The sequence below is a fragment of the Protopterus annectens genome, chromosome 8.part0 (genome assembly GCF_019279795.1).
Source record: "Protopterus annectens isolate FY-2018-M chromosome 8.part0, PAN1.0, whole genome shotgun sequence".
NCBI classification, from domain to species: domain Eukaryota; kingdom Metazoa; phylum Chordata; order Ceratodontiformes; family Protopteridae; genus Protopterus; species Protopterus annectens.
The window spans coordinates 1,567,525,368-1,567,543,739 of record NC_056741.1 but is presented as its reverse complement, the minus strand read 5'-3'; the positions used below and the strand labels follow the sequence as shown (position 1 = coordinate 1,567,543,739).

The 18,372-nt window shown below is 41.2% G+C and overlaps 1 protein-coding gene across 1 annotated transcript in view; it reads right to left on the bottom strand.

Annotated features, from left to right (window-relative positions):
- LOC122808514 overlaps positions 1–18,372 on the bottom strand; it is a 1,519,214-nt gene that overhangs the window by 1,360,331 nt on the left and 140,511 nt on the right. The window lies entirely within an intron of this gene.

The following is an 18,372-nucleotide window of genomic DNA, read 5'->3' as shown; positions in this document are numbered from 1 at the left end:
ATGAGCTCTCATTCAAGTTTGAGCAACTGACCAGTAGATGGGGAAATAGCTGCTTGAGCTCCTAGCTGTGAGTTCCTGGATTTTGAGCAACTGGCACTTGAATGGCTGGAAGGGTCCCATTTAAAAGTGTTTCTTAGAGTGTATGTGAGATGTTTTCTTTGGGGCTGTGTGATAAGGGTGAGAAGAGAGTGTTATGACAGACTAGGTTCATAAATTCATAGGAAGTTACTTAGTTAATGGCTTAAGGGCCCTTACAAGCCTAGCCAATATAATCTAATTTTACCCAGTATATGGCCTCTAGGGGTAAGAAGATGGCAGGGATTTGTGCCTGTACATTGAGTATCTTACAGATTACCCCTGTCCATAAGGGACAGAGGCACTACCCCAGGTGTGAATTTGTGATTCCACATCCACTGATCTAAACTGCATTTGAAGAGGGCCGGGGAAGGGCTCTGCTTAATGTGAATAGAATGCCCGTTTCAAAGAAAGGGCAATCTCTGAGACACATATCTTTCTCTCGAGCATGGTTGAGTGGATGACTAAGTTTAGATCCCTAGATCGGATGAACCTCATGCTGTATGACTTGCAGATGTGTAGCAACTCTGTCAGGGTTTGTTTGTAAGTGCCTTGTGGGTCAGGCAGAGGTCAACCTTTATAGGAGACAGAGTACAGGGATAGGTTTTAGTCTAAACGCATAATTCATGTTGTCTACACTGTGTATTTTCTTTGTGAGGAACCTGAGGTCACTCCAACTGCTGTAAGTACCTCATCAAGTACATGCCAAATGGCGCACTTTACTCGATTATTGCTCTAATGAGGGCTGAGTACAGCAGGACTATACTTTTCTTTAATCTGGATACCATACCTTTACTTAAAAGTTGTGCCACATACAAGGATTTCCTCATCACTGTGGACACAAGATAGTCAAAGTTCAGGCTACTATCTAACTTTGTACCTAGATCCCTCAGCTCTGAGTCTATTCCAAGAGGTGTGTTACTGATGATGTAATTTGCACAGGTGTTTCACTTCCCAGAGTATGATAATGCATTTTTTGCATTTAGTTTTAGGCCATGGTTCTGGCACCAATCACTTGTCTGATCTTAACCCTCTTGAAGTATATCTACATTGGGGATTCAATGTTTGGTCCCAGCTTGCAGTGGTCAACAAACTTTGATATTCAAAGGCCTTCCACATTTGCCTTGACTTCAGAGAAGTATATTCCAAACAGGAGTGAGCCTGAGCCCAGCACTGAGCCCTGTGGCACACCACTAGTAACTGGCCTCTTGCTGGATCTGGATTCACCCAATTTAACCCCATGTGCCCTGTACATTAGCCAAATGGCTATCCATCTGGTGACATAAGGATTTATGTCCAATTTTGTAAGTTGATTTAAAATACCTGAGTGGGGAACTGTGTCAACTACCTTGGCCAGGTCGAGGTCAGCAGTATGTAATGTTTTACTCTCATCCCTGGCCTTACTGACTTTCTTAAATAACTCCACCAGATTCAGTAGGCATGACCTGCCCTTGACAAATCTGAATTTGGTTGGGTCCAGTGTTTGGAGTTTTCCTGTGTCATTGTTTATCAGGTCCATGATTATTGTTCTCATGGCCTTACACATACGACTAGTCACATGTATGGGTTTGTAATTTCCCAGGTCAGTAGATGGACCCCTTTATGCAGATGGATGACTGTTGCTGTCCTCCACTCTACTGGGACAAAGCCAGTCTGGAGGCTGTGCTTCAACAGAGATCCTAATGGGCCTGATAAGTTCTGATTTAAGTTGTTGAACTGGCAACTTGGTATACTGTCAGGTCCCAGTGAAGCCATGTTTTTAGGATTAGAGAGCACAGTGGCAAACTGTTCTTTGGTGATAATTGGACGTGGAGTGGTGGAGGGTATTTCCTGGGGGAGAACTGGAGGTGATGGGGAAGTTTAATTTGAAATGAATTTGGCGGCCAGCAGATTTGCTATATCTTCCAGCTAAGTATAGGTGATGCCATCTACAACTAATTCTGCACATTGTTGGGTGTTATCCTTAAGATTTGAGGACATAAAAATGCCTTATGGTATTCCTTAGCTTTGGAGGCTATTTGTACCTTAAAGTCTGGTTCAGAGACTTGACTAGTTTCCTGGTTTATTTGCTTAGACTAATGAGGGACTTACTGCTCTGTTGTGCACATTCCCTCTTACTTCTTGGCAGAATTTTCTTTCATTTTATTGTACACCCTATTAATACCAGGAATTCACCTGGGTAGCTTGTTTTCATGGTTTGACCTGGGTCTATTTCAGTCTGGTACTGACGTTTCTATGAAGTTGTTTATAAGGATCATACAGGGCTTTTGTGCATGCATCTGCACAGGATTCTGTGTTATCTGGATATAGGGGAGTTTGGAAACTAGCTAAGCCATCTCTTAATAGGGGGTAATTTACCTTACAGGAGTTCTTAAATTTTTGTAGTTATGTAGGGGGGACTAGTTTTACCTTTATATAAAGGTAGACCACTTTGTGATCTGATCTTACCAGTGAGGACATAACATTACGGGGGGAGCAGCACTCTCCCATATTTGTGAGTACCAGATCTAGGATATTTGTTTCCCAATTGGGAGTGCAAATTAGCTGCTCCAGGGGATTTGAATTTACAAAGTCAAGAAATCTTTAGAATTGCATGTTAGTATTCCTATGGCTGTATGTCCCAAATGGCACATACCATAGAGTAAGTGACATCTCTGAGTTGGTTGTATAAAATTTAAGAGGTGGGTTGGGGGCTTGCTCCTACTACAGTGAGGTGTGGATGGCTGAACAGCACCCCCTTTAAAAAGGTTAATTTTATGTGTGTTTGAAGTTTACATGGTGTGGTGTGTGTGTGTGTGTGTGTGTGTGTGTGTGTGTGTGTGTGTGTGTGTGTGTGTGTGTGTGTGTGTGTGAGGCCATTGCTTACATATGAGTGCTAATATCATTGAATTGTTGATAAAATGTGCAAACATAAAAAAAAAATTCATAGGCTTTCTGTAAGAAGGAGATCAGCAGTTTATAACATAGATAGTACAGGTTTTGCCAAAAAAAAAATTATGTACTCACCATAACGTTCCATGTTTGTTGTCCATCTCGCCATTCATTCTTACAAGCTCCAACTCGGCCGAATACATATCTGAAAGTCTCAAACCTGGCTCATGGCAAGAAGGTATCCCACAATGCAGTGGTGCAATTCCCCAGATCTTGTTTGCTGCTACTACTGAATGATATGTACACTATATACATATATACACTATATATGCAGGGGTGAAAGCGCTTAGTATCGTTTTATTGTTACAGTTTATGTATTTTATTTTATTTTGCTGCAGTTTTATATTGAACAAGTGATTCTATATATATATATATATATATATATATATATATATATATATAAATATGTATACTATATATATATATATATATATATATATATATATATATATATACACTATACCTAATAGAAGGAGTAACAAACTGAAACAAAGAGCTCCTGAAGGTAATAAAAACATCCACCAAGTCCACAAGGAGTCTTTGGCAGGGGGAAGGAGGGACTGTTTGTAAGAATGAATGGCGAGATGGACAACAAACATGGAACATTATGGTGAGTACATAACTTCTTTATGTTGTGTTGTCCTATCTCGCCTTCATTCTTACAATGATGGGACAGCATCCCTAGCACCTTTACCCTGGGTGGTTCACGGGAGTACACCTTTAAGCAGCATGGAACCAAAGGAGGCCCTGTCCCTGGAGGCCAAATCCACTTTGTAATGCATGATAGAAGTATGTGGAGTGGTCCAAGTAGCTGCTGCACAGATATTATCCATGGGAATTCTGGCTTGAAAGGCAGATGACATAGCCATTGCTCTAGTGGAATGAGCTTTCACTTTGAAAGGTAAATCTCTGTGATTTGAGGTATAAATGAATGTAATACAATTTGAAAGCCAATTGGAAAGAGTAGTTTTAGAAACTGAACTACCCTTTTTTGCATCAGAGAAGGGTACGAATAGTTGGTCAGATTTTCTAAAGTCTTTGGTCCTATGCAAATAGAATCTGAGTTATCTATGCACGTCTAGTTGATGTAATTTGTATTCTGCCTTGTTGCTAGATTAAGAAAGAACACTGGAAGCTCTATAGATTGATTTATGTTGTTTGGAGAAGAGACTTTGGGTAGGAAAGAAGGATTAGTTCACAAGGATACCCTATCCTTATGAGAAATCAAATATGGCAGTTTAATAGAAAGAGCTTGCAACTCTGATGCTCTGCTAGCAGAAGTTATAGCCACTAGAAATAAGGTCTTCCAGGAAAGGATCTTGAGGACTGAAGATGATGAGGGCTCAAAAGGTAGTAACGTGAGATGAGACGGAACAAAATTTAAATCCCAAGGAGAAAGGGGTTCCTTAAAGGGAGGTCTTAATAAGGAGGCACCTTTTAAGAAGGCTCTACACAGCCTGTGTGACATTAAGCTGGAGATAGAATCACCAATGTGGAAATTTGATATTGAAGCGAGTTGAACCTTGATGGTTGCTGCAGCTGAACCTTGCTGGAAGAGTTCCACCAAAAATTCCAAAATAGAATGGATAGGTGCAGAAAAAGGATCAATGTTCCTCGTTTGAGCCCAAAAGGAAAACCTTTTCCATTTGCTAGAATACAGTTTTCTAGTGGAAGCTTTATAAGAGGACATTAAGATATATTTGAATGCAGAAGTGAAATTGTGAAGCCTGTCTAAATTGGGAAGTGGAGCAGCCAAGCTGTCAATTTTAGGGTGTGGAGAGAAGGATAAAGCTCCCCTTACATATGAGTCAGCAGATCTGGCACTGGGTCCAGAGTTCAAGGCTTCTCCTGAAGATGAGGCCAAAGGAAGGGGAACCAAATTTGACGAGGCCAGTAAGGAGCAATGAGAATCATCGTGCTTCCCGAGTACTGTGCTTTCTGAATGACTCTGGGTATGAGAGGGAACAGAGGAAAAGCATACAGAAGTCCCAAGGGCCAATCGTGAGCAAGTACGTCTCTCGGTGTCTCCCCTGGAGGGGGGATTAGGGTAAAGTAGTTGCTGCACTTGGCATTCATGGGAGTGGCAAAGATATCGCAGCAAGGCTGACCCCATGTTAGGAAAATCATTTCCACTACATTCTGATTGAGAGACCACTCGTGAGGCATTAAGATTGCTCTGCTCTGCTTGTCTGCTATCACGTTGGACTTCCCTGGAATGAGCATTGCTATTAGAAAGTGCTGGGAAGAAATTGCCCATTGCCAAACTCTTAGTGCCTCTTGACAAAGGGGGTAAGATCTGGTTCCTCCCTGCTTGTTTATGTACCAAACCACAGACACATTGTCTGACTGTATCGCAATTGTCCCTAGAGGGAGAGAGTCGTGAAGTGCTTGCAACGCAAGAAGCACTGCTCTCATCTCTAGGACATTTATATGCAAGTGAGTCTCATGTTCCTGCCATGTACCTTGGATTGTTTTTCCCAGATAATGCTCCCCCCCCCCCCATCTGGGAAGCGTCTGTGGTCACTGCAGCTATGGGTTGATGTGGAACAAATGGTCTCCCTATGGTCACATGAGTGGAGTGCATCCACCATCTTAAGTCTTTCTTGCATGATTCCGTTAATCTGATCAGGTGAGACATCGGAAGCTCTTGAAGTGACCATTGGAAGAACAACAGCCACTGAAGGATCTTCATGTGCATTCTGGCAAGAGGGACCACTGTAATCGTGGAAGCCATTGTTCCTAGTAATCTTAGAATTATCTTTGCTTTCACTTTGGTCTTGGGAAGGAGGTGAAGTATCTGTTGTCTGAGTGCTGCAACTCTTTCTGTTGGAAGACATGTTACCATAGAGGAGGTGTCTAGATCTGTGCCTATAAATGTAATATGTTGACAAGGCAACAAGGCAGATTTTTGAAAATTGACTGCCATACCCAGCTGATTGCAAATGTCCAAAGTTAGATCCCTGGCTTGTTGGAGTAGATGCTTGGTGGTGGCAGATAGGAGCCAGTAGTCTAGATAGGGAAACACCTGAAATCCTAGATGCCTCAGGTGAGCCGTGACTACTGCCATGCATTTGTTGAACACTCTGGGGGCTGTAGTGTGACTAAAGGGCAGAGCTCGGAACTGGTAATGACTGGCTCCCAGCCAGAAGCGTAGGTACCTTCTTGATGCCCTGTCCATTTTTATGTGGTAGTAAGCATCTTGAAGGTCTATCGAGCACATCCAATTGTCTTTCCCTAAAAAGGGAAGTATAGACTGGAGTGTCACCATTTGTAACTTTGACTTCCTGACAGATTTGTTTAATTTGCTTAGGTCTAATATGGGCCTCCAGTCCCCTGTTCTTTTTGGCGCAAAAAAGAATCTTGAGTAAGTTCCGAATCCTATTTGGTCTGCGGGGACTTCCTGGATGACTCTTTTGTGCAGCAACTTTTGAATCTCTATGGTTGCTTGCTCCCTTAGATTGGATGGAACATCTGGGATTGTTCTGGTCTGTGGAACAGGATTGGAAAATGGGATGGAGTATCCTCTGGATATTATTTTTCGTACCCATTTGTCTCTTGTGATATTTTGCCAGGCTTCTGGGTACATGGATAAACGTCCCTCAACTTCCTCCAGAGTAAAGCAGTCAGGCCTCCTTTCAGGAGCGCTGATAAGGGCGTCTGCGAAAGGAATCACAGTCACCCTGGTTTTGCGGGCCTCCTCTGCCTCTGGGGCAGCGTCTACTGTTATTGCCTCCCTCTCTGCCCCTGGTGAAGGATTCACCCCGTGCGTCCTGGAATACTCTCTGGGATCTTTTGAACCACATTTTTCCACTCTTCTGGCCTTTAGGATAAAGTCTTGAAGGTACAGAAAAATGTACTCCAACGGCAGAGAGAGTTTTCCCTTCCTGCTCACACCGGGTTAGAGCATCTTTTACTTTGGGTCCAAAGAGTGAGGAACCATCAAAAGGGGCATTGATAAAGGTAGACTTTAAGGGCTCCACAAAATTGCGCAAGCACATCCAGGAGTGTTTCCTAAGGGAAACTCTGGAACCCACTGCCCTGCTCACTCCATCTGCTGTGTAGGATATGAGCCTCATGGAAGAGTTGACAATGGAATTTAAGGTAGACAGCTGGGAGGAGACCTTCTCATTCACCCCTGCAGCTAATGAATCTTGTGGAGTATCTCCTAGCTCTTTCAGGAGATCTCTTTGTAGCCTTTTAAAGTGGGATAGGTAGTTCAGCGATCACAGTGAGAATGTTGCTGACAAAAAGACATGCTTCCCGTATCTGTCCATCATTTGAGAGTCTTTATTCAGAGGATAAACAGATGAGGAAGTCTCTGCAAGTTCCTTCTTGGTGGCTGCTGCCACCACTATAGCATCTACGGGTACCCCCTTGGTTAGAAAATCCTTTCCCGAAGGAGTTGACAAGAATCTGCTTGGCCTCCGAGAGACTGGCTCTATAGTGTCAGGTGACTCCCATGCCTTTCGACTAACCAGGTCCATTAGCTCATCGAAAGGTGGAGACTGAAGGTTGAGATCCAAAAGCCTTCAGGTACACTGACTCCTCATCAGAAGGGGTGGTAGTCTGCCAGCCACCTCTCTGCTTCAGGATCTCTAGAATATCCGCAAATGAGATATCATCAGAGGATGACTGTGGGGACCCTTCTGACTCATTGAGGTCAATGTTTGAAGTAGCAGACTCATCTGGGGTGTCTACATGTTTCCTCTTGCAAGTTCTCTTCCAAGGTGGTTCCTCAGAAGGATATTCTTGGGAGGCCTCGGAGGAGAGTTGTTCGCCCATTGGGGGATCCTGAGGCTCGGATCTCTGCTGTCCTGTGGAATGGGTGGTGTCGAGACAGTAGCCAGTGCCTAAGAGGGATGAGTACTAGTATCCTTCTGTGATGCTGAATGGGAAGACAACACACTCTTCATCAGCTCAAAGGCGGATCTCGCTGGCTCCGAAGACTCCCTTGTCTCCAAGGAGACAGAGGAAGGCACCAGAACCAATGAGATCGGGGCCGAGGCGGATGTGGGAGCCAAGATAACCTGGGCTAATGCCCCGAGGGGTAGACTCTGCATCGAAGAAGATCGGGGCTGACCAGGGAACCCCGGCTCCCAGACTCCCCAGACGGCACCGAGAGAGTCGGAGTAGATGTCAACTCCATGAACACTGAAGGGGGTCCCGGAACTAATGTATCCACAGTAAGTGGTACCAAGCACTCTGACTCCAATGGACCAGGTTGGCACAGAGTAGGAACAACAGTGGGTATAATTGGTGCAGTAAGCTCCAAGACCAAATGGGTGGGAGCCAAGAATAATTTAGTCAGCTCCGGCGACTTTAGGAGTCTGCACACCACCCGTTCCACATCATTGTCCGATAAGCTCCTGGTGGACCTGGAAGATAGGGATGGAGAGCGAGACCTGTGCAGAACTGGAGATCTCAACATCAGAGAAACCGGTGAAATATCCATGGACCAGCTCCGAGTAGAGGTATCTTGCGGCTCTGAGGACTTTGGAGCTGAAGTACCAGGCTTGTCAACTAATATGACCTCCAACGGCTCTGAGAACTGTGGAGCCAAGGAGGTAGTAGCCTTGGAAATTTTTGGTAGTTTGAATGGAGGCTCCAACTGAGCCACTGTTGCAGGTCAATGTCTTTTTTGAGACTTTTCCTTTTTAGAGGAAGGAGAAGAACAGGAAGAAGAATTATGGATAGCTTCCTCAAAAGTTGGCTTTAAGAGCCCTTTCAAAATCAATTTGTTTCTCCTTTCTTGAAGCACTCTTGCGCTGAAAGAGTGACAAAAGGTGCAGTCTTCTTGTAGGTGAATAGCACCAAGCAATAAACGTATATAACATGTCCATCAGTGATGGACATTTTTTGTGAGCACTTCTGGCATTTTTTAAAGCCCGAAGGCTTATGTTATCTCTCTTTTGTGTCTTTAGACATAACTAAGGTAAGACCACAAAAGCAACAACAAGAATAATTTTGCTATTGAACAAATAAAGCTACACTGAACAGTAACTATAGGAAACACAAGGAAAAAGACAACCAGGGAGAAAAAAACAAGGCCTCTAACTTAAATGGTCCTATTTTCTAGACAAGCCAACAATTAACTACAAGCCCTCTAACTTAAATGGGCAAATAGCTCTCTAACTTAAGCTACTGAAAAACTTAGACATAAACAACAACCACTACAAGGGATACCAGTAGGCTTATAAGGTGATGGCAAAAGCCATGCCAAAGGGGATAAAACTATCACTATCTAACAGTAATGCAATAAAAGGCACAACGAATCACATACAGTTAGAAGATAAGCTATCTATTAGCAAATATAACAGTTTAGAGGAAAAATAAGAGAAAATGTGTCACAATTTATCCACGGCCAAGATGAGCGCATCAACCTCGTAAAGCGGCAAACGAGATCTGGGGAATTGCACCACTGCATTATGGGGTACCTTCTTGCCACAAGCCAGGTTTGAGACTTTCAGCTATGTATTCGATCGAGTCGGAGCCGACTTGGCTCTGAACCCATCAATGTAAGAATGAAAGCGAGATAGGACAACATAACATATAATGTCAGGGATGAAATGAGAGTTGAAATGTGAAAAGTTTTCTAGGAGTCATGAATTGGGTTACTTGAATACAGAAAACACAGAACTGAATAATACAAATTAGCTGTCCCAGAAATAGATAAGGTAATGGTAAATATAAGTATCAAGGTAAGAATAAAGATGCTCAAAAAGTGCCTTTCTGAAGGAAAACTTAGGAATAGTTTGAGAAGGTTCTTGCATTGCTTGACAAGTACATTTTGGAAGTCAGAGGATAGGAAAAGGATGAGCTGCACAGTACAAATGAAGATTTTGTGCTGGACTATGGCATTTAATTAATGAGGTCAGAGCACATCAGCCATCTTTAGACAGAAGAACAAAGGAGGCTATCTTCTGTGCAGGAAATATTTATTTTATTTGTTCATTGGGTAGGTAAGCTGGTCCAGGTACCCTTTCAACAATAACCTGAGCCTCTTGGCAGCTATGACTATACATTTTACTTAGAGCATAGGACAGACAGTTGAGCTGAATAACATGACAATAATCAAAAAAACTGAGTCACAAGGTCATTTTCAGACAGCGAGAAATCTATACATAATGTGATTAAAATGCATATATCTATATACATAAACAAATACATATACAGATACATATACAATCAAAAAGTTGCTCTTATCTATCTTTGACCAAGACTGGTTTTCTCTTTAGGTTTCCACAATAACAGCAGTAAATCAAGGCTAGAACATAAATGAGAATGATTAAAATAATTAAAATGTAGATAATGCACAGCATAAAATCACAGGAAGACCATACAAAGCATATTAACAAGTTAAAACAACAACAACAACGTTGGAGTACAAGTGGCAATGAAAATGCATTTCAATTAAACTCACAGGAAGCTCTTAAGTGACTATTTATTTTCCTTCCTAACCTCTGCAGTGAGCATGTTCCAGCTCAATGGAGCACTCTGTGGTTAACCGGGCCTTTTCTGCATTAATGCTCCCTGGTGGTGATACCACAGTGGGTAATAAGCCACTTGATATGCACGTTGCTGCATGATGGTGGATAGTATACTCAATGGATGAGCATAAACATGATGAAGGCTAAAAGCAGTGTTACCCCTAGCCATAACGGGCTAACAATTTGCTTTCCTGTCTGAGAAGCAATGGTGCTGAGTGTGTCTTGAAAGTGAGATAAACTGGGAGTCTGTGTTCACAGACATTTGTGAAATGGTGATGTAGATGGGGGAATTCAAAGATTTTAACTTATGAACACATAAGAGGTGTGGAATGTCATACATCTAGCAGTCTACGCACATCTTGCATTCTAGAGCATTTTCTGAAAAATAAACTTAAAACGCAAAAGACAAACAAAAGTAAATATTTTGTGAGTTATAAAAGTTATTAGAACAGTATAAATAGCAATATTATCTGTAAGAATTATTCTTTGAAGTGAGAATGGTCAGTGCATTCATATTTTTATAAACAATGTACACAACCCAAAATTATATTTTTTTGTTAAACTTTCAGGAAATTCTCATATCTTGGAAACTGTATAACCTGGACATATATATTTTAGAATGATTTTGTTAAATAGATATAAGTTTTCACTGACATCAAGAATTTTCTCTATGAGTGCATGTTTATTGAGATATTTACAGAAATAAGAAAACATATGCTTGCTATAATTAACAGTCTAAATAACACTCACTACCTTAAGATATTAAATTTATACTGCAAACACGAAAGACGGCTTTGTTCAACAGCATCTAAGATTTCACTTGATGTCAGGGAATAGTTTGTAAGTCACTTGTGTTTTGAAGTATTAGGTTACTATGGAAATACTGTTTATTTTCAAGAGTACGATCAAATAGTAATATATCAGCTATCCTGTGATATAAATGGAACTAAAACCAAAGCGTGCTGCCAAAGGATAAAAAAACAAAACTGCAACAACAAATCCACAGGTAGTGTTGACCAATAAGGCTCAAAGTCCCAAAATAAAACAGGTTTATTCAAACAAATATTAAAAGATTGGTTAAGTGCTTTCGTCAAGCTAACTTCATCAGAACCATGAGTTAAAAAGACCAAACATTTAAATATCTAAAATGCAAATGTCACATGATGACATAAAAATTATTTTTTAAAAAGGTATTACCCCATTTTATATACACATAGCTTTTCTCTTGAGAACAGACTTTTTCATCTTGGGAACATCATACCCTTCTGTCGTACACTTAACTGCTATGGCGATGCAGTTTTCTGCTTGTTCTCAAAGTGGGGAATCTAATACAGTCTCTTCAAGCCAACACAATGTGAACGGGAGTGAGGGAGAGATTTCCCAGCTACTGAAGCTGTTTACACAACAGTTAATGAAATTGCAGTCATCCATTGATGAACTACGACTCTCAAGAGGCCTCTACCTGAGGAAAAATTCTTTGAAGTCTGTTTGGGGTATAAAAATACCTATGCAAACACTTCCAAGCAAAGATCCTAAAGCTTCAAGACTTTGTTGCGTATTTGGGAGTCATAGATATATCCCCCATAGTTTTCTTTTCTGAATTGCTTATATAATCTCTCTTCTCTATATTGCTAATATTCTTGAGGACAAATTTTCTTGCTTCATTACACTTACCCTCCCTCTGTCTCTTCAATTCCCTCTCACACTCCCCTCCTGAAGTCAATTTAGTTTAGATCCTTTTGGGACTTTCCAAAATTAAAAACATTACTTCCATGGGTTCTGAAAATATCTCTGGATTCTTGCTGAGAAGTATAATGTCCCATTTAGCAACAGGACATGTAGTCAACACTGTTTATCAAGACCTTGCCAAGGCCTATGACACTATCCACCATGCTGGGATTATTGACAATTATTCCCAACTCAACATTAACCCATACAAATTTCACTGGACCAGTTACTGGCTGCTTGGCAGAATCCATACCATTAAGGTTGGGGATATTTGCTGTAGACAGAAAAATGTCACTGACAAGCAGTATCATAGCTAGGGCTGGACAACAGGGACAACAGGCCCAGCTGCAAGATGTTGGGGAATGCAATACCGGCTATTAAAAGCCAGTATTGCATTTGCAGTCAAACCTGAGTGTTGTTGTGCTCCATGTAGTAAACAGTTTGCTGCAGTTTAAAAGTAATTAAAAAAATATATATATATATATATATATATATATATATATATATATATATAAAATTTTTTTTTTTTTTTTTAATTATTTGCTCTTCATTCAAAGTGCTGAGGGGTTGGGGTGCTGATTCACAGCACTGGCCCAGGGTGCTACTTGAACCAGCTATGCTTCTGCCAACAAGGCTTTCTCCTCTGTCCCCTCCACTTTGGTATATATTTCTGTGACATATCACAGGACTTTGGATAAAATGTTTACTCATGATTGCAAACTGGGAGCAGTTATTAAATCCCATTATTCAAATTATGTAGTGAGGCCTGAACAAACTAATCATGGGTTTACCCTTAACACCAAGAAATTCAACATAGTTTATTTTGGTAAATCTAGCATCACTAGTGCTTACCATATAGATAATATTTCACTTAAATCTGAAGCAGTCACCAGGAACTTGGGTACATATGCTGATAAAAAAAATTCTTTTGATCTCCATGTCTCTGTGTTGATTAGGAAATCCTTCTACCTCATACAGGTAATCCTTCATGGAATCTCCTCAAGGTCCAGAGAAGTTATAGTCCCACTTTATTCATCCCTTATAAGGTGCACATTGAATATACAGTAATGCACCTTTTGGCAATGTACCTCACCAAGTGCACATTTAATATAATGCACCTTTTGGCATGTACCTCATGCAGTGTTTGGGAGTGTAATGAATTGGGAGACTTTACAAATTCCCTGCAGACAACTCTGTCAGAAATACTGAGTCAGCAAACTGGTGTAATGAAGGAAGTTATTTTTTGAGCTGTGATACAGAATTGGAATCACCTACACATGGTAAGACCCTGATGTCTTTAATTCTGGTTGCTGCCAAAAAGCAATTATTAGAAAATGTAAATCAAAGTCTAAACCAGCTGTACTAGAAATAGTGAATATAGTAACAGAGATAAAATAACTGAAAGTGGGATCTTTAGAAAAGGGTAGGAGCAAATTACATAAAAAAAAATGGGAATTGTGGGAGCAATACAAAAATAGTAAACTGTACAATTTTATGTATTGATCTCTGAATTATGTAACTGCTTTTTGTTTGCTAACTTTTTATACTTTACTTGCTCATATATAACTTTTTTACACTTTACTTGCTTGTATATAAGTATTTATCATGTTTTGGAGCTTTTCTCCCCGGGTCTCCGCAGTCAGATTATCTCGGTCAAGAAATGTAAAATAAATAAATAAAATAAATAAATGATGTTTTGGAGGAGGAATGAGGTTTAACGGAAGGCAGGAATTAAATGAGCTATGTAATGTTTGACTGACAATGACTGTACAGATTATAAGTGATGCATAACGTTTGTAACTGTAAATATGTCAATATGGTTTGTTTTCATTTATATAAATGTATGATTGCCTATATCATACGTGATAATTCAATAAAAATGTTTCTTGTTTTAAAAAGAGAGAATATTACATGTCTTCATAGTAGGTAAAGGAGTTATTTCAGATAAATTCAATACAGAATTCCAGGTTACTTCTTATATTCCTAATATAGCTTAAGAAGGCCTTATGGTTATCTTTTGAATTAGTTCAATCCTAAAATCATAGCTGACTTTACAATTCCTTGTGGTAAGTATGAATATAAGTAAAGGCTGCCAGGCTATTCTGATAGAATTTTGTAGATAATTCTGTCATTTGTCAATATTAATGTAAGCCATAGGCTTGTTCTCTTAAATGTGAAAAGACTGCATTGGATATTGTACTGCAAAAATGTAACAACAGTGCACTCTGCTGTAACAACGCTGATAAGTCAATACTTTGATGTCAAAATTCAGAGCCGAGATGTCTAGAGGGAGGCATCCTGCCTATTGTTTTGAGGCCAGAGTTAATGGCTAGAATTTGCATGTATAATTTCTTTTATTGTCCTGGTTTCCTGACCAGCTGCAAGATCAATAGGGCCATTAACCTCTGAGTTCTGTTAGCCTGGGAACCAGAAAGAAATGATGTAATCTGAAATTAATCAGTGGTACTGTGTTATCAATTTAAGGAGAGAAAGAATGAGGACATTAGAGCATATGTCTTAGATATAGCTAGGAAATAGGAAGATTAGGCTAGCTTGTTTTTCTGTGATGTCAGACTTTTCGACGGTATTATTTTAAGTATTTCTCTGTGATCTCTGAACTCTTGACTAGCACTGTGTAGTAAGATGTATTGTCTTGTGCTTTTGTTATTTATTATTACATATTTTAAACCTTTCAACTGTGGCTGTTTTGTGTAGAGATAATTGAAGTGATAATTGAAGAGATAATTGCATGTATATAGTGATACTGTGCCACGTCACTCCAAATAAGTCTTGACTGTTTGGTTGCACATACCATTTGGATAATAAGATTTCACAGTAGTAATTGGACACCCTTTAATAAGGGCCTTTGAGTAGCTGATAAATATTAGCAAGGTGGTGGCAGAGATTTCTACTGTATAGCCTGAGTAAAAGGGGCACAGCTGGAAAACCTGTATCAGCCTTCCCCAGGAGTGTCCTTCTGGTTGTGTATAACTCTTATCTCAAAGTGAGTGAGTGTGTGTGTGTGTGTGTGTGTGTGTGTGTGTGTGTGTGTGTGTGTGTGTGTGTGTGTGTGTGTGTGTGTGTGTGTGTGTGTGGCAGGGACATGAAGCAGTGGTTGGGCAGAGAGGGTGCTGGAGGTTTTAGCTTGCCCACTGGCTGAGATCTGGACCCTATTGCTGTGAAAGTGGGGAGTCTAATTGGGGACATGGAGAAAAAGGGAGAAACCAGCCCCAGACTGGCTGTGATCCCTGTGTGCTCTTAAGGGAAACTACACTTTACTGTGTGTGTATTTACTATCCTTTCCCTATATCGACACCCCTCACTGGTGTATGGGGTGAGGATTGAGGCTCCTTGATTGCTGGGCCAGTGCACAGGCATCACATATTAATTGCTTGGCAGTGGTGGGATATCCACACTACATATTAATTGGTTGGCAAATACTAATTGGCTTGTAGTGGTGTGGGTAGAGTGTATTCCTGTAGCTTGTGTACAGTGATCACTGAAGGCGTTTTGTACTCTAAATCAGCCACACAGTGAATACTCAGAGATCAGATCACAATTGTTTTATTTCTTTTGTTAGCTTAGTTAGTCAGGGAGAGCAGGCAGCATGTCAGCAGAGGAGTACGGAAAGCTAACAAGGAGCCAGCTAGCTGAGATGTGCCAGGCTAGGGGACTGGTGCTTGGAAACCTGACTAAGGCAGACATGATTGCAGCTTTGGTCACAGCTGCATCAAAAAACAGCAACCAGGAGGACTATCATAATGGCAGTGGAGATGTAGCACCCTCAGAGAATGGACAGCTCAACCTTTCTGCAGAGGACTATCTGGAGCTAAAGAGACTTGAGTTGGAGGCCAGGCATTGGAAATAGAAGCAGCTGAGAGACTAAGATGCCTGCAGGCTGAGGGGAATGAGAAACTGCTACACCTGGAAGCTGAAGAAAAGGAGAGGCAGAGGCAGCATGAGAAGGAGATGCTGACTCTTCGCCAGAGTCATGGATGTAAAGGGGAAGGGAGTAACTGGACCCTCAAGCACAAAGGTCAGTAAATTTCTTCCGCAGTTTAAAGAGGGGGGATGATTTTGATAGTTTCATTCATATGTTTGAAAGGGTATGTAAACAGTATGATGACCAAAGTCTCTGGGTACGGTTCCTGACCCCCTTACTCCATGGTAAAGTGGTAATTGTGTTGTCTAAAATGTCTGACGTTGACTATTTCAATTATATTACGGTTAAAAACTGTTTGTTAGAATTGTTTAAGCTAACACCTGAAATGTATAGGAAAAAGTTTTGTGAGCATAGATGCAAGGCAGATGAAAGTGTGTGCAAATATGTTGCTGAATTGAGCACTTATTTTCATAGGTGGGTGAGTGGATGTCAGGTCACCACTTTTGAAGGGCTGTCAGACCTTTTGATGGAGGAACAAGCCCTTAGCACTTTACATGAGGACATGAGGATCTGGTTAGCTGATAAACAGTGTGCTACTTTAGAGGAGTTGGGGAAGAAGGGAGACCTATACCTAGCAAGGAGGGCATCCCTGCACAGGAAAGTGACCCCCAGTACTGCTCATGGGTCTTATAGGAACCCATGGTGGGCAGCAGAGACTGCCCCAACAGAATCTGCTAGTAGCAGGGGAAGCCACTAGTCCAGGTACACGTCCAGGACCTAGAGTTAAATGTTTTGAATGCAACCAGTGGGGCCATGTGGCATACAGATGTCCATGGAGGAAAGGTGGGGAACAAAAGGTGAGACAGCCAGTAAGTGGGGAAGACAAAATGCCAATAGTAAGTTGTCTTGAGACAACAGGGGCACCGAACTATCATCCTGCAGATGTCCTGAGAGGGAAAAATTTGAATGAGGCAGTATCATGTGTTTATGCAGTTACACACAGTCAGTCTAGGAAACAAGCACGTGGGTCTGGTAGCCTGGATGAGACCCAGACAGACTAAATACTTGCAGCTAGGACTAGTGAGGTGGTTACTTCAGGGAGGGAGCTACTCTGTAGCAGTGAGACTGAAGGTGAGCCACAGCTGCTTGTGGGTACTGATGTTACCTTGGACAGAGTGACTGCAAAGGTAGAGGTGAGTAGTAGTACCCAGGCTGACAGTTAGGCACCACTGTCAGAGGATGTCAGACTTCCTGTGGAAGAGGAGCTGGGAAGGGTTACAAAGAGTGAGTTGAGACAGGCTCAGCTCTGAGACCCTACATTGCACGGCCTGAGGCAGGTAGCTAGGGAGGCACTTGGTTCTCAAGGGAAGGGGGAATCTGTATACTGGGACAAAGGGTTACTGTATAGAGAGTGGACCCCTGAGGGGGGGCTAGAAGGTAAGAGAGTACAGTAATTGGTTGTGCCTAGAGCCTACAGTCTGGTGCTTCTAGCCAGAGCCCATGATATTCCCTTTGCAGATCATATATTTTATATGCCCTACTAATTATCCCTTTTTTAACAGCAGCTTCTGTTCTAGATTCAATTAAAAACTAAACCAGTGCTGGTCTTTCATTTCGGATTCCCCCATCCCTTTCTCCTTGTCTATATTCTAACCTTCTTCTTTTTTTTTCTTGATGATCTGACTTATCCTTATCAGTGGCCTAGTCTCTTTCCCTCTCCTTTTCCTTCTCTCTATTACACCTGTGATGCAGGTTCCTAGAACTGCAATTTTTACATATCTTACACTCAAGTAAATAAGCCCAACCCATAGATACGCTGTGCAAAGCTTGTGTGAGTCGTGTGGAGGTATCTTGTCACCATATTGCCTGCATTTTGTCAATCCAGAGATCATATTGTCATCATTCAGTCATTTATATACAGTTATCTGAACAAGTGCACTAGACATTATTCTACAATCTAAAGTGTCACTCTAATCCAAAAAGCAGACAGCTGACCTTAAATTCCTACATATAGCATGAAACATAGAAGGAAGATATTTAAAAGTTTTTTTTTCTTTTTTTGATATGAGAGGAAAGGTGACAAGGACGGAATAGATAAGTGACGACAGGGGTGACAGGTGCTGAGCCGCAGGGCCATTAGCCTAGTAACCTCTTATGATCCTATGATAAAAAAGAAGATAAAAAATTAAGAAATTGTTTGAAACTACTAGCAACATTTAGCTAAGTCATGTCCTAATGGTAATGAGTTAGAATATGCAAACTTTCCCT